Source organism: Megachile rotundata, unplaced genomic scaffold (genome assembly GCF_050947335.1).
Source record: "Megachile rotundata isolate GNS110a unplaced genomic scaffold, iyMegRotu1 scaffold1599, whole genome shotgun sequence".
Lineage (NCBI taxonomy): Eukaryota > Metazoa > Arthropoda > Insecta > Hymenoptera > Megachilidae > Megachile > Megachile rotundata.
Genome location: NW_027474895.1, coordinates 2,501 through 7,500, shown reverse-complemented (window position 1 = coordinate 7,500; position 5,000 = coordinate 2,501). Strand labels below are relative to the sequence as shown.

General features: G+C 45.5%; 2 non-coding genes and 1 pseudogene across 2 annotated transcripts in view; all 3 read right to left on the bottom strand.

Moving 5' to 3' along the window:
• Window positions 1-998, bottom strand: part of LOC143266580 (large subunit ribosomal RNA) — a 5,320-nt pseudogene extending 4,322 nt beyond the window's left edge.
• A 1,820-nt stretch (window positions 999-2,818) lies between these two features.
• Window positions 2,819-2,973, bottom strand: LOC143266578 (5.8S ribosomal RNA). Its single transcript, XR_013041528.1, has one exon. It is a non-coding gene; the product is annotated as a 5.8S ribosomal RNA (ribosomal RNA).
• A 1,987-nt stretch (window positions 2,974-4,960) lies between these two features.
• The window catches only part of LOC143266579 (small subunit ribosomal RNA), a 1,933-nt gene continuing 1,893 nt past the window's right edge, over window positions 4,961-5,000 (bottom strand). The window contains exon 1 of the ribosomal RNA XR_013041529.1: window positions 4,961-5,000. This exon is cut by the window's right edge and continues 1,893 nt beyond it. This is a non-coding gene — a ribosomal RNA (small subunit ribosomal RNA).

The following is a 5,000-nucleotide window of genomic DNA, read 5'->3' as shown; positions in this document are numbered from 1 at the left end:
GACTTTCACTTTCATTTCGCCTTTAGGTTTATCAAATCCCAATGACTCGCGTACATGTTAGACTCCTTGGTCCGTGTTTCAAGACGGGTCCCGAGAGTACCCAAAGCAATAGCGTCGCCGACCGGTAATTCAAAGTTTGGCCAGTCCAAGGACTCCGCCTGCCAACAGCCCGCCAGGCCCGGTTACGGCGCTAAGTCCGTACATCCGGTATCTAGACTGGAACGAGCTTGCGGCGGTCCTGGACGCAGTGCGTTCGAGAATTTTGCGGCCCGATACCGTCTGAGTACCGTCGCGCAGTCGGCCGGGCATCCAAGGGGCTGTCATCGTACGCTAAAAGCGACGGACAGTCTTCGCCTCGGGCCTTAGACCGACACGCAACGGGTCGCGACGTTCTACTAGGGGAGAAGTGCACGACTACATAGCCGGAACATTCGCCGCGGGTGGTGTGCCCACGCCGATGGGAAACCCGCCGTAACGGGACCATCCGGGGCACTATCGCACCAACACGGGAGCCAGCTTCGTTGACGATGAATCTCCCCATTCGATCTTTTGGGTTTCTCGGGTTTACCCCTGAACGGTTTCACGTACTCTTGAACTCTCTCTTCAAAGTTCTTTTCAACTTTCCCTCACGGTACTTGTTCGCTATCGGTCTCGTGGTCATATTTAGCCTTAGATGGAGTTTACCACCCACTTAGGGCTGCACTCTCAAGCAACCCGACTCTAAGGAGAGATCCACCCGAGACGCGTACCGGTCGCTACGGGCCTGGCACCCTCTATGGGTAAGTGGCCCCATTCAAGATGGACTTGGACGCGATTCGATGTCTCGGGATAAACGGATCCTCCTGAACACTACATTTCCCAGCGGCGTTAACCGCGGGATTCAGTGCTGGGCTCATTCCTGTTCGCTCGCCGCTACTAAGGAAATCCTTGTTAGTTTCTTTTCCTCCGCTTATTAATATGCTTAAATTCAGCGGGTAATCTCGCCTGCTCTGAGGTCGTCGAAATTTTATTATTTCTTTTCAAAGTTATACCACAAACTGTACGCTCTTTTCGGGGTTTCGACACGTAATACGAAAGGTATATTAATACCAACGACGCACAGGGATTATGTCGTTCGATTTTTTCCTTGTATCGTTCGATAACCAACTATTTTTCTCTTTTCGGATCAACACAATATCGTCGACTACTCGAAGGTACGTACGAGCCAAAATGAAAGCTCGGTGTCTCCTCTCTCTTTTGTTCGACAAAAGAAAAAAGGCACTTAAAACGCCGCATATTCGGGCAGGCGGGACAACGACAAAAAAAAAAAACGACGACGACGACGTCCGGTTGTTCTCGACTCGCGTCGGAGTATATATGTATATATTATAATCGGATATATCTTTTTATCTATCCAGGGCGCGTTAAAACAAACGACGAGGAGAGACTACGACAACGAGGAGATAAAGGTCGGACACCTTTTCTTCTTACCCTCGGCGCGCTCTCGCACACGATCGTTTCATGTTTCTTTTGTCCCCTAAAGGATACATATACCGTTACAACATATTTACGTTCGAATATACACTCGACGGTCGATAAACCGTAAAGACGCATCGTCCGATACGTTTTTTCTTTTGCTGTCGCGTTCCGACGCAAAATCCCAAGAAAAGGGCGAGAATGCCAGAGACAGCCATGTAAACCATCGGTGACTTATCATGGTCCAGAGAATAAAGGGTTAAAGGAAAAAAGAAATCCCATTTTTAACGTGCGTGGTACACCTTCGTCGTGTATATATCGTTCGATGAAACCACGAGCGCACAAAAGGAGGAACAAAAGCGTTTCGAGATCGATCTTCGGTGTAAATGTCATTGTTCATTTGCGTTCGACCGTTGTTCGATAAAAGAAATTTAACACACGAACAACAATGAAGGGAGACTCTCGCAAGACGATCACCAAATAAGCGTTTATCGTTCGATCGGTCCGGGTTTTTCAACGTCCGTCCGGCACAATTATGCACTTCGAGGACTGGACGACCGGAACCCGTATTGGGATCGCGCGGTCTTCCGCTTCTAATCAACGACAACGAAGCGATCTGCGCTTGTAAATGTTAAAAAAAACGTGGCGAAGCTACGATCTCGTAATAATTTAACCGTGAAAGAGCTTCCGTCGCACGTTTATTTTTAACTTTTCCCCTCGTTGTATAAACTTTCGCACCGTCGAAAAAAAAATTCGACAATCATTTCAGACAACGTCGGGAGCGCGGAGAAACGCCGTAAACACGCTCTACTCTCGGCTTGCTTCCTTCAATTGGTGTCTAACAATTCTCTCGCAGGGCGAAGAATCATTTTCTCTCTCGTCTAAATATCCTTCTGTAGTTAGGTGTTTTCGACTCGGGAGCGCTCTTTCACGGGCGGTCGTATATGGTCTCTTTTAGGGGTTTAACTAGAAACCACGACTCACGCAAGCCGAGATAAGCGCATTCCGCCGAGAAGATCCTAAAAACTAAGAATTGCGAGATATACGAAAATGTTCTTCTGTCGCCTGTGAAAAAAATGAACACTAGCAAAGAGAGGGCGAGACACGAACGTTCCATTTAACATTCTCCGCGTCAAACGCCGACGAAATGTCCAACCATCGCTCGTACGTTTTCGCCAATTTCGCAAGTTGTTCTCTCTCTCGCGTTCGACCATCGGATCCCGCTCCGAAACGTTCGACTTTTCGGCGTTTAACAGTTTCGTTTTATCTAGTCGAACGACGAGCGGTACCGAAAAAAATTTAACAATGAAGAGAAAACCTTTTGCTGCTAAAGGCAAACGCAAGCAGTCTTTAGTTATATAAACGACCCTCAGCCAGGCGTGGTCCAGGAATTGTATCCGTGGACCGCAATGTGCGTTCGAAATGTCGATGTTCATGTGTCCTGCAGTTCACACGTTGACGCGCAATTAGCTGCGTTCTTCATCGACCCACGAGCCAAGTGATCCACCGTTCAGGGTAATCGTATAAAAATTTTTGTTCATATTTAACAACTCAGCGTCTGAAAACCAGTATGTACGTGATTTATTTAACCTGGTTTATAAATTCGTTCGATTGTCCATAGAATACTAACTCCAATCCAAGCGCAAGATCGAGTATCGGTATTCGGACGTCGTCCCGTCATAGCTCTGTTCACAGATTTACCCGAGCTGATTGATGATTAAGACGACACGATAACGTCCATGGACGGGTAAAGGACCGTATAAAACTACAGAACCGCCGATGAAACAACGCTCTGTGACGCATTTCTCTTCGTGCGGCGAGTTTTCAGTCCGTTCCGGGTGGTAAAGTCATTCAAAAACCGTGGAAAATACGAAACGCGCTGTCGCGCGTAACACAGAGTCTCCTGCTCGCTGCTTACATATATTGGACGTCTTGGCGGTATCGCGAGATTCAATACGGACACTCCATGGCCGGCGTCAGATCGGTCTACCAACGAAGGAGACTACGCTATCGTTTTCGCTTCTCAGCCGGTCCGTAAAGCGATACGTTACCATATCGTCCGTCGTAAGCAGGCGGACTCTCGTGAAGTTGCGACTTCGTTCGTCGAAGCGGTTTCGTGGTTCGATTTCCATCGGTTACCCGGACACCCCCCGCGTGAAAGCCTCCGTGTCACACTCTAAATTTCGTTTCTCGTTTAACACGAAATAGAGAGAGGCTAAAAGGGGGTGTTCCCTTTGGTCCAAAGACAAAATTTATAGAGAGAAAGAAAATAAAATGAGAGTCTCTCACGAAGCGGGCGAAAAAAAAAAAACAAGAAATTTAACAATTTTTTTTCGCAAACCCATGCATTTCGTTACCAAACGTCCCAAAATATTTCTTTATATTCTCTCTCGTGTTTTCACACGGGGTCGAGAGAGTACGCAACACGAATCAAGAATAAAAATTATAGAAAGGAAAGTCCGATAAGAATATTTCGAGATTCTTATAACCTTCACCTCTTCCTTACTTCTCCGAAATCTCTCCGCTTTCCTGGCGCGTATCTATTTAACAATTTCGATTCTCTCCTCCTTTTAACTCAGACGTCGCAACGAACGGGTACACCATGCATACGATCCATTTTTTACATAACGAACCTTCTGCCGGTAAAATTCGCGACAGATTCATTTATGTATAGATATATTTTTATATGAGAATGTTCGGGATTTTCCTTCGTGTTCAAGTTGAACATTCTTGTTACGACGACTTTTTGTATTTATCGAAGGATCGTGCGGTACCCGTTAATAAGAAGTAAACGACGTCCCGGGAGAGTCGAAACCTTTCTTATACGCTACGGAAAGAAGAGCCGAGAAGATAGAGAGGAAACTCTCGATTTTCTTTCGTCGGTAAACTTTCGTTCTTTCTATTTACAGCGTTCGACATGAAACGGCGTTGCTCTCTCATTTTTTAAACTTTATTTAACGTTAGCGCTTGTTCGTACGAAACGCGTCGGCGGATACGAAATACGGACGGGAGTATCGACGATGAGAACCAAAGCGACCTCCTACACGTAACCGTAATATCTCTCCGCATCACGACTGCCGTAACGACGAATTGTCATTTAACATTTTTGGTATCTGTTTTTTCTTTCGTTTGTTTGCTACTACCTCCAAATATTTCTCTCCCTTTCTCTCTCAATCATCTATCGTGGCTCGTTTATACGCATTTTTGTTGTGTACGGCCAATATATTTATTATTTGTTTATTATACGCGAGGAGCTGCACTTTTCATCCTCATTTTTGCGTATCATGTGTTATAGTCATATATACTTTTGGCTGCTTTTCACAGTTTTTGCGTGTATTCATATCGAGAGTCATAGATTTTGTCAAGTTTTTCTTTGGCACGTACTGAATATATTATTATCATGTGTTTAGTGTCTTTGCGTATCATGTGTTTTAATGTCAAGAGCTCAACGTAGTGATAGAGTTTTCTCTCTTTCAAACTTTGTAAGTTTGTTTAAAACTTTCGTTAATGATCCTTCCGCAGGTTCACCTACGGAAACCTTGTTA